The following is a 14,281-nucleotide window of genomic DNA, read 5'->3' as shown; positions in this document are numbered from 1 at the left end:
CCATCTCAGTCTGGCTTCTCTGACTTTGTCGCTAACACAGGCAACATGAGCCGTCCCTCTGATGTACTCGTTCCTTATCCTGTCTAACCTGGTCACTCCTAAGGAGAACCTCAACATCTTCATCTCCGCTACCTCCATCTCAGCCTCTTGTCTCTGTCTCATTGCTACCGTCTCTAACCCATAGAGCAGAGCTGGTCTCACCACTGTCTTGTACACCTTTCCTTTGAGTCTTGCTGGCACTCTTCTGTCACACAACACTCCTGACACTTTCCTCCAACCGCTCCAACCTGCCTGCACTCGCCTCTTCACCTCTTTTCCACACTCCCCATCACACTGAACTGTTGACCCCAAGTACTTAAACTCCTGCACCTTCTTCACCTCAGTCCCCTGTAACCTAACGCTTCTACCTTGATCCACCTCGTTCAGACACATGTATTCTGTCTTACTACGACTGACCTTCATGCCTCTTCTTTCCAGAGCAAACCTCCACCTCTCTAGCTGTTCCTCCACCTGCTCTCTACTCTCACTGCAAATTACAATGTCATCCGCAAACATCATTGTCCAGGGAGATTCCTGTCTTACCTCGTCTGTCAGCCTGTCCATCAGCATAGCAAACAAAAAAGGACTCAAAGCTGATCCTTGGTGTAGTCCCACCTCCACCTTGAACTCCTCTGTCTGACCTACAGCACATCTCACCACCGTCATACTTCTCTCATACATGTCCTGAACTACTCTGACATACTTCTCTGCCACTCCAGACGACCTCATACAGTACCACAGCTCCTCCCTCGGCACCCTGTCATACGCCTTCTCTAAATCTACGAACACACAATGCAGCTCCTTCTGACCTTCTCTGTACTTTTCCATCAACATTCTCAAAGCAAAAATGGCATCAGTGGTGCTCTTACGGGGCATGAAACCATACTGCTGCTCACAAATCTCCACCTTCTTCCTAAGCCTGGCTTCCACTACTCTTTCCCACAGCTTCATTGTGTGGCTCATCAACTTTATTCCTCTATAGTTGCTGCAGTTCTGCATGTCACCCTTGTTTTTAAAGATCGGGACCAGAACGCTTCTCCTCCATTCCTCAGGCATCTTCTCACTCTCTAAAATCCTATTGAACAACCTTGTTAGAAATTCCACTGCTGTCTCTCCTAGGCACTTCCATACCTCCACAGGTACGTCATCAGGACCAACGGCCTTTCCGCTCTTCATCCTTTTCAGAGCCTTCCTAACCTCATCCTTTCCAATCTCTGCTACTTCCTGCTCCACAACAACCACATCTTCCTCCCTTCTTTCCCTGTCATTTTCCTCGTTCATCAGCTCCTCAAAATACTCCTTCCATCTTTTCTGTACACTCTCCTGGGTTGTTAGCACCTTTCCATCTCTGTCCTTAATCACCCTTATCTGTTGCACGTCCTTCCCATCTCTGTCTCTCTGTCTGGCTAGCCTGTACAAGTCCTTATCTCCTTCCTTTGTGTCTAACCTGTCATATAGCTCATCGTAAGCTTTCTGTTTGGCCTTTGCCACCTCTCTCTTCACTCTACGCTGCGCTTCCTTGTACTCCTGTCTACCTTCCTCAGTCCTTTCTACATCCCACTTCCTTTTAGCCAACCTCTTCCTCTGGACGCATTCCTGTACTTCCTCATTCCACCACCAAGTCTCTTTACCGTCTTTCCTCTTTCCAGATGACACACCTAGCACCTTCCTACCTGTTTCCCTGATAATCTCTGCTGTAGTTTCCCAGTCCTCTGGAAGCTCATCCTGACCACCCAGGACCTGCCTCAACTTCTGCCTAAATTCCTCACAAGTTTCTTCATTCTGGAGCTTCCACCACTTGGTCTTCTTTTCTGTTTTCCCTCTCTTCTTCTTCCTGACCTCCAGAGTCATCTTACACACCACCATGCGGTGCTGTCTGGCTACACTTTCTCCTACCACCACTTTGCAGTCATTAACCTCTCTCAAATGACCTCGTCTACATAGGATGTAGTCCACCTGAGTACTCCTACCTCCACTTCTGTATGTCACTCTATGTTCCTCTCTCTTCTGGAAGTAAGTGTTGACTAGTTTTGCAGAAATGATTTGTAAAAAAAAAATGCTAAACTACAATTTTTTTTTATTAGATGAACCTGTAAATAGAAATGTTATTTGTGATGATCATAGTTTAATCTTCATCTCTTGAACAGCTTCATATGGTTGTAGTTTATGCTGATATAATGTGTATGTTGTCTCTGCCTGTGTTACCATGACAACACTGGAAGTATATATATTTATTAGTATATATTGTTTAAATCTAATACTTTTTATATGATCAGTGAACATTTCATTATAGTTTTTAAAAAGTAGCAACTGCAGTTTATATTTTTGTGTCATATGAGCAAATAATTTCTTTAGGAAAACATTTTCCGTAAAATGTATTAAGGAAAAACCAAACTGGTGTTTCTGTATTTTGTTTACGTTATTCATGTTTTCTAGTAGACATTAGAACTGTTTATCTGTTCTTTTTAGTTCTCAGTGTTCTGTTCTTTATTCTGTGAAGAATAAAGTGGACGTGAACATCATTCAGATGTGTGGAGTCTTTCCCACAGTGTGTGTGTCAAAGGTGGGCCGGAATGTGTGTAATATTTGTGCTGATCCTTAGTATTTCTTTTGGTGTTGGGTGGTTTTGTATGTTGTGCTGTTTTGTTTAGTTTTTACTTTTGCATGCGGTTTAATTTTATTGGATCATGGACCTGATTACACACACCTGGACCTCATTGGGCAGAACCCCTCACCACTGCATAAATGGAACTCTGAGCAGTTGCCGGAGGAGCAAGCACCTGAGGCAGACGCACGCAGCGCAGTTGAAGCGTGCCGCAAGGAATGAAGCTCCGGTTGAGAGCCAAAGGAAGGCGGACCTATGAGGTGCCGTGTAGGACATTATTCAGAATTAGCATTCACATACACATGTGAAATCTCTCACACACACTAGTGAAATGCTTGTATACATACAACTGAAAATGTATTCATTCACATACACATGTGAAATCTCTCACATACACATGTGAAATCTCTCACATACACATGTGAAATCTCTCACATACACATGTGAAATCTCTCACATACACATGTGAAATGCTCTCACACACACTACTGAAAATGCTCTCACATACACATGTGAAATGCTCTCACACACACTACTGAAAATGCTCTCACACACACTACTGAAATCCTCTCATACACACTACTGAAATCCTCTCACACACACTACTGAAATCCTCTCACACACACTACTGAAATCCTCTCAACTACTGAAATCCTCTCACACACACTACTGAAATCCTCTCACACACACTACTGAAATCCTCTCACACACACTACTGAAATCCTCTCACACACACTACTGAAATCCTCTCACACACACTACTGAAATTTTCGACAGAAACGGAAGGCATTTCAGTAGAAACGGAAGTTGGCTGATTATCGCGAGATAATCATTCGTCTGAATCATTCGAAAATGGCAGCCGGTTGCGCAAGGAAAACCACCGAAACGTGTAAGTATATTAAAAAATATCCAGTATCTGTTGTAAAATATATTTGTAAATACTTAAGATGATGTGTTTAATATGTTATATTCCTCAATCAACAACCTAGATTGTTTTGAAGCTCATCAATTTCAGTAATGCTAAAGCTAACGCTAACGCGAATTAGCGCCGAAGGCTAAAAACAAACGCTAGATATTACATCAAAAAGCAGTGACTTCTAACCGTAGTCACAAGTTATTAACACATGTTTTTAATGTGTTCATATATGTAGGGACAGACGAGGATGAGGAAAATCCGATCCATTTGCGGATGGAGAAAGATAGCCTGTTTGTTTTCAAGCTAGCTCGTGCCAGATGGGTAGAGACATATGATCAGATTTGACTTCATTTTAATAAACGGTTAATCGTTGTCGTACTGGGTTAAAGGTTTATGTTAAAGACCCAGAAGAGAGAGGAGGAAAGGGCTAGAAGGGAGGAACAGCGACAGGAGAGTCTGTTAAGTTTACTTGAGTTGAAATTATTGTTCTAAAATGTAATGCAGCCATTGTTTTTCCAATTTGTTTAATAAATGTATGAACAAAAATGAATAATTTACATGTATTATTTAAATCTGAGCTATTTTTAACAATCTTAAAAGGATTTTCATATAAATATCAGATGTACATATTTAGAATTTCGTTTTATATGTTAATATTTATTTTTATACATGTTAACAATAATCCTGGTCTTCTAGAGTCATGTGTGTCACAGTTGGAGCTGAAAGGAAAGCAAAGATTTGTCCTTGCAGACGGATGTGACTCTGCTCGTCCTGCATGTTCCTGGTGTTGTCCTGCTGTGGCTCAACATCTGTGGCTAAGCAGTCGCCTTTGCTGATGCACAGAATGTGCAGAATTGAACTGCAGGCAATGATTTTCATTGCAAAGGTTGGTTTTACTTCCAGTGCCCTCAGAAATATTGCTCTCCTCCTCATCTTTATCATGCCAAATGCTCTCTTCACAACAGAGCGTGTTCTGGAGTGGTTCTGGTTGTAACTGCCTCAATGGCATTCCTCATGGGTTCCCTGTAGGGTGTCAGCAGCATGATGGGATGTGCAATGCAGGGATACCCACCATCACCCAAAAGGATCCTTCAGGTGGGTTTGTTTGATTTACATAAATTGGGCTTTTACGTAGAACCCGTGAATCATGGATTGATCCTGGATTCTCAACAAAAATATCTATAAATTTGGCATTAGAGTCACATACAGCATGCATTTTAATGGAATAAAAAAGCTTCCTGTTAAAATAACAAGCTGCATTATCTTTTAGGGCCTTTATTCTTATGTGGCAGCCATCAATGCTCCTTGTGACCCTTTGGAAGGAGAAAGACCAAGCGAGCTGCTAAAATCCAGAGGCGACTTATGGTAGTTCATTCCCACTGGGAAGCTGGATGACCCTGCTCATCAGCTGGAGGATGCGGTCTGCCGTCCTGTGGACAACATCGCTCACGGTGGACCGTGTCATGTCAAAGACTCTGGCTACCACACTGTAAGATGTGCCACACGCCAGCCAGAAAAGAAACACCAGGACGTCAGTCTCCTGTGACCCCCCAGAGTGTGAGGAACCCGAAGCTGATGCTTCAGGACCATCGACCCAGATGCTCGATGGTCCTGCGGGTCAACCGAAAATCCAGTCTTGTGTCGGACTGACCGTCAGCGTAAAGGGCCAGGACAGACACCTTTGTGTTGGTAAAGCAGTAGAGACGTGGAAGACCCTGGAAAATGCAACATTAATTATTTCATTGAGGAAATTAAATCACATTTTTTTAATGTTTCTATTTATTTTGATGTCTTACATTTTAGATTATGAAGTATTTATTAATTCTGGAAAATCTCGTGGTTTTTATTTGGCTGGGTTTTTGGATTTTCATTTAAACTTTTAAAAATGAAAGTTTTTGTTTTGTTTTTGTTTAAAACAAGTGATATGGTTTGACTCTGAATAAAAAATTCTAAACTTTGAACTCACAAGTGTTTCATGTAATTGGACTACACAACTCACTTGAAAAAGAATGTTAAACTCTTACCCAGCAGACTGTGTAACCTTGAGCATGATTAGTAACAAAGTTTAAGTTAAAGTTTAGGTTTAACTAAAAAAAAAGCTTTAAGTTTAACTCACAAGTTATTCTGTCTGGTCAGGGCATCCAGAGGAAATCTTCTGAGATGTCTGCTTGTCCTTGCCGTCCTGTGATGCTGCATATCTGCTCGTTTTCAGTTTGATCTCACGAAAAACGGTTGAATTATTGCCAGGAACACGGACAGATTCATATTTAAAGCCATTTTCAGTGAGGTGTAAGAAAACTACAGAAAAAAATGCCTCCTTGCAAGAGCCCGTTAATCGTTCAGCGGCACAAAAACAAAATAAATATTGGCATGAAAAAATAACTTGGGGGTTTATTTATGAACAAATACATTAAATCAACACCAAAGTGTTTGTAATTTAATTATTTATAAATCAGTCACGTTTTCCATGATCAGAACACAGCAGATTCATAAATAGTCTTTGTAAAATGTTCATAATTATTATGTTTTTACTCTGACAAATAAGTGTAATTCTCCGCGTTAAATAGGAGTAGTTCGCCTCCAGACCAAGTGGTGGCGGTAATGCGCCACTTTGTTTCCGTGTCAAGCGCGTTATGAACAACACCCAAAAGAAAAAAGTACTGAGCACGGGTGTATGAATTGCTTTTAAATTCAGAGAACTATATAGAACTATATAGTTCTGCACTATATAGGGTTTTAGTAGTTAGAGATCAGGGCAGGAATTCGGACACAGGTTCATTTCCACTGAAATGCCTTCAGTCGAGCAACTTCGTTTCTAACAATAAAGTAAAAAAAAAAAACGTTGTTTCTACTGAAATGCCTTCCCTTTCTATTGAAATTTTCACATGTGTATGTGAGAGGATTTTCACATGTGTATGTGAGAGCATTTTCAGTAGTGTGTGTGAGAGCATTTTCAGTAGTGTGTGTGAGAGCATTTTCAGTAGTGTGTGTGAGAGCATTTTCAGTAGTGTGTGTGAGAGCATTTTCAGTAGTGTGTGTGAGAGCATTTCACATGTGTATGTGAGAGCATTTTCACATGTGTATGTGAGAGCATTTTCAGTAGTGTGTGTGAGAGCATTTTCAGTAGTGTGTGTGAGAGCATTTTCAGTAGTGTGTGTGAGAGCATTTTCAGTAGTGTGTGTGAGAGGATTTTCACATGTGTATGTGAGAGCATTTTCAGTAGTGTGTGTGAGAGCATTTTCAGTAGTGTGTGTGAGAGCATTTTCAGTAGTGTGTGTGAGAGCATTTTCAGTAGTGTGTGTGAGAGCATTTTCAGTAGTGTGTGTGAGAGCATTTCACATGTGTATGTGAGAGCATTTTCACATGTGTATGTGAGAGCATTTTCAGTAGTGTGTGTGAGAGCATTTTCAGTAGTGTGTGTGAGAGCATTTTCAGTAGTGTGTGTGAGAGCATTTTCAGTAGTGTGTGTGAGAGGATTTTCACATGTGTATGTGAGAGCATTTTCAGTAGTGTGTGTGAGAGCATTTTCAGTAGTGTGTGTGAGAGCATTTTCATTAGTGTATGTGAGAGCATTTCACATGTGTATGTGAGAGGATTTCAGTAGTGTGTGTGAGAGGATTTCAGTAGTGTGTGTGAGAGCATTTTCAGTAGTGTGTGTGAGAGCATTTTCAGTAGTGTGTGTGAGAGGATTTTCAGTAGTGTGTGTGAGAGCATTTTCAGTAGTGTGTGTGAGAGCATTTTCAGTAGTGTGTGTGAGAGCATTTTCAGTAGTGTGTGTGAGAGGATTTTCACATGTGTATGTGAGAGCATTTTCAGTAGTGTGTGTGAGAGCATTTTCAGTAGTGTGTGTGAGAGCATTTTCATTAGTGTATGTGAGAGCATTTCACATGTGTATGTGAGAGGATTTCAGTAGTGTGTGTGAGAGGATTTCAGTAGTGTGTGTGAGAGCATTTTCAGTAGTGTGTGTGAGAGGATTTCAGTAGTGTGTGTGAGAGCATTTTCAGTAGTGTGTGTGAGAGCATTTCACATGTGTGTGTGAGAGATTTCACATGTGTATGTGAATGCTAAGTCTGAATAATGTCCTACACGGCACCTCATACGGACCAGCTGATCGCCTTGAAGATGTAGCGGGAGCCGTGTGAGACGGGGGCCTCGACCGTGTGGAGGAACGCCGAGGCTGACCGAGAAGTTGCGTGTGGGACCTGAAGGCCTGACGATCGGTGCATAAAGGAAAGTCTGCTCTCCCGACCGGCCTGGATGCGTGTGGCTGATGTTGGTGTAACACCCTGAAGTTTTTCGTTTTTTTGTGTGTTCGTTTCAGCCGCACAGACACTGGTTTTTTTTTTCCCCTCCACGGCCGGATCCAACGGTGGACTTCGGGGGGGCGCGGCTTTGGGACTGGACTCTTTTAGCTGGGACTTTTAATCAAATTTTTATGTCTTTTATTTTTTTACCAATTTACAGCTGTTTTTAGACTATTATTTATTAAATCCCTTTTTACATTTTTAATTGTTTCTAGTCATTTTTGCACAGTATTTTATCGAGATGATTCAATCACCAGTGTGACATGTGTTTCTGCTGTTTGTTGGTTCTCTGCAGGTTCATAAGCTGGACTCCTTAAGTCCAGTTCTGACTGCTGAACTCAGGACTGAGGTTAGATCACAGAAGTTATTCAGAAGCTGTGAAGAAGACTGAAGCAAACAAACTGCTTCTCTGTGGTTTTCTCATCAGTGTGAGCGCAGCAGTGAGGTTCAGCTCAACAGAAATCTGCAAACTTAATTCTGGTTTTGAGTCTCTTTGAAATCCAGATTTTGTCTTGGAAATTGAGCATTTGCAGATTTTAGAATGTATATTTTGTTTTATCTTGTAACCCTTGTCCTATCTTAGATGACCCTACCCTTGCATTGATGTGTTCTCCCTACCATGAAAAAGGTGGTGAGGTTTCATGTAATCCATGGACACCAGTGAGGTCCTCCATTTCCTTCTTGAACTTTGCAATGTCATTTTCAATTGCTTTGATTTTTACATCAGTACCTTTTATATGTAAATGTCACCTCTTCCACAATGCCCTGGGTGAATTGCAGGCTTGTTTTCAGTTCATGGACTTCTTTGATATCACCATCCAATCTTTTGTATTTCCATCCATGATGATCTGAATAAAACTCTTGAAGTTTTCTTGTTGCTGTTGTAGCATTTCTTTGTAGAATTCCTTTTGCTGATCCATTAAATGGCTCAGTGTACTCATGGTCATAATAGCATCCTCATCAGGCAATGTTTTACTTGATTTAGGAGGCATTATTTCTCACTCACTCTTACCAGGATGTACCAAGGAAATATTAAAGTGAGGATTGTTGTTTAGGCCCCGTGGCCTGGAAGCCTCCAGCCCCAACGTGATCAATTGCAAATGTTAAAGTTCAGTACAACCTCAATGTTAGAATCTCCAATATGCAGTCCCGCCACTGATGTCAACTGAGTATAAGCTTTATCTAATGATCTCAAAAAGGATTACCCTGATTTTGAGTAGATTATGAGAGGCCAAGGATTCAGACAGAAGCTACGGCAGCCATCTTGCCTAAAATGACGACAGCTGTCGACAGCATTCCATCCCAGATGTTAAAGTTGAGCCCAGTTCTTTGAGCAAAAAAGTATCCATCCCAAGTACATCTTTTGTTCTGCTTGATCTAAGTGACCTGATTGTTTGTGAGACTTCAGTCTCAGTGACAGTCATTAAGTTAAATATAGGCTCTGTCGTATTTATGGGAAAGGCATGCAAATCATTCGATTTGAAATGATTGGCGATAAAGGAAACCGATTAAATGAAAAATCGATTAAAGGCTGCTACTGTGACTGGATCCTTAGTAATATGTCCATTTACCTTTGTTTCTAAATCTTTTTGTGTTTTGTGTCCTTTCCTTCAATTTTTTTTCTATTGGCTCCAAGTTTTTTTGGAATCCCCTTTGGCATTTTCAATTGTCAAGAAAAAAATCTGCCTTGGCCTTCAGTTTGCTTTTTACCACTCATTTCATAATGTTATAAATTGATATCTTAGACTCTGAGATTTATTTTTATTGCATTTTTTAGTGCTTGGTCCCTCTCTTTCATTAATTGTAGAATGTCAGAGTTCATCCAGTTTTTATTTTGTTTGAATTTGATTCTTGAACTGAAGCTTTTAATTGTTTCTATAAGTGTATTTGTGAATAATTCCCAATCCTGTTCACAATCAGTTCCCTTTAACATCTGATTCCAGTCAGTTTGTTCAACCGCATTCTTAAAATCTTCCTTCATGTTTTTTGGGATGCCAATGAAGTCATTCTCTCTGGCAGAAAAATTAAATCTTTTCCTTGATAGCTTTCTCACTACAAGGATAAGATTATGGTCAGAGAGGCCAGCTAACATATGTCTTAGTTATTCTTTCTGGACGGTTGCTACAAATTAAATCTATCTGTGTGCTGCTTGAGGTGGTAATTTTTGTTGGGCCCTTAATTAATTGTAAAAGGTCAAATTTGTCAGTCACACGCTTAAGATTTTTTTTGGCTGATGTATCCTCCCAGTTAATATTAAAATCTCCCAGTATAACTATTTCTATACTTGAATTACAGTTTTTGAGTAACCTTTCAAATTGTTCATAAAATGCACCATCTGATGAGGGAGGACGATAGATCACAATAATTGTAAATGACATTTGTGGAGATAATATAATATTTAAACCTAGGCATTCCAGTTCATGAGCATTAGGCCAAAGAATTTCCTTGCACTGAATACTATCTTTAATGTTTAGCATGACTCCTCCAACCTTTGCACATTCTCTGTCTTTCCTGAACAATTTATAGCGTGGGATGGTAAGTGCTGCACAGGGGCATTATTATACAGCCAACTCTCAGAAAGACAGAGGTAATCTAGGTTTGAATCAGTTAATACGTGTTTTATCTGTTCAGTTTTTGAAATTTTGCTTCTGATGTTTATATGTCCCCCTAAAATCCCTCTAGGCTTTGATTTAGAATCCCATACTATTTTTGAGTGACTGACAGTTTGAAAGAATGGCTATTTCCGTCTTTTTGAGATCCCGGGATTAAGTTGCTTCCTGTTTACATTGTGCGTCGCCATGGTAACTGAGTGACCGTGAGGAGAAATTAGAGAATAAGTCTGATGTCGCTGTCGTTCTAGATCTTTTTTCTTGGTCCTATGCAGTTCTGTATTTGTTTCGCACGGTTGAACCTTTGACTCCGGACTGCAGCAATGCTGCGACGCTCCAGCACACGCCCCGGGATCCTGCGTTCCCACACGCCCTCCGCCGCCAGACCACCCCTGCACCGCGGCTTCCAACAACCACCAACATTGTTGTTGTTGGCAGAGGATTCCACTGATTAGCATGACGTACCAAAGCACAAGAGGGTGCAGAAGAACATACCTGTAAGGTAGGAGCATCCATTTTCCACAACCTTGAATAGAGTTTTCTGTCTGTCATACACCAGAGTTAGGATTGAGTGAAACAAATTCACTTTGATGCAGACTCCTTTCTATTTGTTAATTTTTGTTTAGATACATTGTGTTTGCGTGTGCGGCGCGTACTGTCTGAATAGCCCCGCCCCCCGTGCACACAAATAGCCAGACAGACCTCTCCTGTTCAGCAAAAACAGCGAAATTAATCATCATTAATTAAAAGAAAATTGAATGACTTGATGAGTTAAATATGACGGATAACTTTTATATTTTGTGAGACACAAAAAAAGTAACTTCTCCAGTACCGATAGCAGAACCATTCAGGTCAGTTCTTAACGATATACTGCGGTCTTGAAGAATGTGGCCCCGGGGCTCGTACAATACCGGGGCTCGGTACCCATCCCTACCGGTGATAGGGCCTGGGCATGGGTGGATGTCACCGGATAACATCAAGCAGATTGTAATGATAAGTCCGGTGGTTGAAACAGATCCGATTGGTGCTCTTTATCTTGTACAGTGACGGATAAACGAACGTCACAGCCAGTGAGTGGGTTCCAAAGCCAATACTTGTTTTCTCCATTATTACGCTATCCATGCAGCTGTCAACATAATGTTTGGTCGAATTATGTAGTGAATAGAACAATCGAAAACGGTTGTTTACTTTCCTTTGAGGTATTCCAGATAAGGGTTTTAGGAAGTTTAAAAGTACACAGTAAACTAGAAGCGCCGTGATTGCGCCTGTCCCTCCTGCCGCCATCTTCTGAATACACCAGGCATGTGATGCACCAAAAAAAAATTAAGTTATATCAACATAAATTGTGTTAGGTAGTCATACAAATTTAAGTTGAATAAACTTAATTTAATGAGGTGTGACCAATTGAAGTGATTCAATTTAGTTGGATCAACTTTTATCCTTTGAGAGTGAGCAACAATATTAATTTAAAGTTGGGTCCAACTGCAGTATTTAGATTGAATCAACTTAAATTTATTAGTTTGAACCTAAGTACATTGAGTAGGACCAATATGATTCATTTTTGTTCAAGTAACGCTGTCTAATCATGTGGAAATCATTTCCATAATTTTTTATGTTCATTCAAAGTGAACGTTTTTGAGTGTAGTTGACCTGCTTTGTTTTGTCCTTATTCAATAAAGGAACATAATGTTACACATTGTGTTTTCATATTTTAATGGAATGTGTATTATTTTATATGACAGAGTACTAGGGCCCACTAAGGAAAAAAGGATAAAGTCATAAATTTATGAGGCTGGTTCTTTCTGCAGAAAAGCAACATATTCTTTTTACAGTTTTGATAGTTATGACAATGTGATACTTCATATTCTGGCACATCAGCATGTCTTCGTTTATGAAACCATACTGAAGTACAATTTCACGAAATGCCCCACATCTGTCATTTTAACAACTGTCCTCCTTTAAAACAACTGGTTACAATATTATGACTTGTCTTTTTTTCCCTCTGTGGCCCTAATATTCTATCATTTTACATATAGCCTTATAGTCTATAGGAAACTGTAAATTATCTAATGATAGCAACATCATCTAAGATTCATTATTTATCCAGAATGATTGAAATTAATGATCACTAACGTTTAAATAATGACAGCGGGTCTAGTTATATGTGATAACAATGTATAGTGAGCAGTGAAATAACTTTTGGTTTCCATTTGTGGCGACTGCTGACTGACATTAGGGATGAGATTAAATAGATCCTGGAATTTAGCCTGGTCTGGAGCAGGCTAGCTCCACAGAATAAATCTCCATGGTAACTTATACCATAACATATCCTCCTGCCCCCTATCCGGCTTTAGTGCAACCGGATTGGGGATCAATTGAGCCAGGATCACCAAGATATCCTGGCTTAATCCCTTATCCTACTTTTGTGCAACAGGGCCCTGGTTATGTTCAGAGCATGAGTTGCTATGGCAACTTGACCTACCCTGAAACATACCTCCTTTTCTGGAACCAAAAGCTGAGGTTATCAACTTCCTTAGCCTCAAACTTAAGGCCCGTACACACCGGGACGAATATTCGGCAGGCGTTATTCGCCACGTTTTTTGTGTTCACACCCAGGCGATTTTCGCTGACGATGAGCAGAGTGAACATGCAATTTCATTCCCTGACATTAGATGGCGCTTAATGTAAACAGAAATACTCCTGTACACAAGGTGGCGCTGCGCAACTTTACGCTTCTTAAAGTCGCTTTTCACTCAGAAGAAGAGAGCAAGTATTTATGCGCTTGTCAGAATCAAACAAAGAAAACATGAATATTTCAAGCACCAGTAGCTCCAACTGCTTGGTTCGGGGATATTTTAGAATGTCCGTCATTATTGCTTCGCGGCAGTGTAGACGCTACTTGGCGTCTATCTTCTTCGCTGGTATGTGTGCTCAGCAAGGCAGTTTTGTGTTTGAGCGCCCCCAAGTTGTGTTTTTGCGTGGCGTTTTTTCGCGTCCGTGTGCACACTCACATTGGTGCCCTCTGTTTAGTCACGAGGCGTTAAACGTCGGCGAAAATCGCCGGCGAAATTCGTCCCGGTGTGTACGGGCCTTTACCGTGAGAGCTAGCATAACCTGCTTTCTGGAATACCCCCCAGGTCAGGGGTCGGCAACCCAAAATGTTGAAAGAGCCAAATTGGACGAAAAAAAACAAAAAACAAATATGCCTGGAGCCGCAAAATATTAAAAGCCCTATTTAAGCCTTATAATGAAGGCAACATGTGCAATATGTGTCTATATTAGATATTTTAGCCTACTATCAAAATGACTAAGTTGCTTGAAACACATAATGAGCATTATTAACGATTAAGTGTTTATTTGCCCTGCAGTGCATTCTGCGGGAAACAACGCGTCACGTGACTGCTCTGTTGTGCAAGTTTAACTTCATTACAATATTAATGAATTATGTTTCATTGCTTTGATAAAATTAAAGAAATTTAATAAAGAAATCTGATTTTTGATCTCATTTTTATTTTGAGGATTCGAACACAAAACAATAAAATGGAACGTGCATGACAACGCTTCAAGCATTTGCGGCGCTTGGAGACTTCATTCAGCTCGTTTAGATGGCTTGTCAGTCATATCCACCAAAAAGTGCAGCTTTTCCAGCCACTCAGTATCTTCCAAGTGCGGGTAGTTTAGGTCTTTGCTTTTCAGGAATGTTTTCACGTGTCCTAAACAGACGACAAAGTGACGGAAAGCGTCACCCCGGACAGCCATCGGACTTCGCTTTCAACTTCATCAAGCAATGCACGGAACTGACGGCAGT

At 40.6% G+C, this 14,281-nt stretch overlaps 1 long non-coding RNA gene across 3 annotated transcripts; it reads left to right on the top strand.

Moving 5' to 3' along the window:
* Nucleotides 1-3,317: 3,317 nt before the first annotated feature.
* LOC144988068 (uncharacterized) lies at nucleotides 3,318-5,521 on the top strand. 3 transcript variants are annotated; one of them, XR_013651843.1, is made up of 4 exons: nucleotides 3,318-3,533; nucleotides 3,950-4,446; nucleotides 4,526-4,655; nucleotides 4,831-5,521. It is a non-coding gene; the product is annotated as an uncharacterized LOC144988068 (long non-coding RNA). The 3 variants fall into 3 exon arrangements; XR_013651842.1 differs by having other exon boundaries at nucleotides 3,796-4,446; XR_013651846.1 differs by having other exon boundaries at nucleotides 3,323-3,533; nucleotides 4,257-4,446.
* The last annotated feature ends 8,760 nt before the right edge of the window (nucleotides 5,522-14,281 follow it).

This window comes from Oryzias latipes, chromosome 2, assembly GCF_053564925.1.
Source record: "Oryzias latipes strain Hd-rR chromosome 2, Olatipes_Hd-rR_3.1".
NCBI lineage: Eukaryota > Metazoa > Chordata > Actinopteri > Beloniformes > Adrianichthyidae > Oryzias > Oryzias latipes.
Note: the sequence above shows the minus strand (reverse complement) of the source record. Positions and strands in the feature narration are given on the sequence as shown.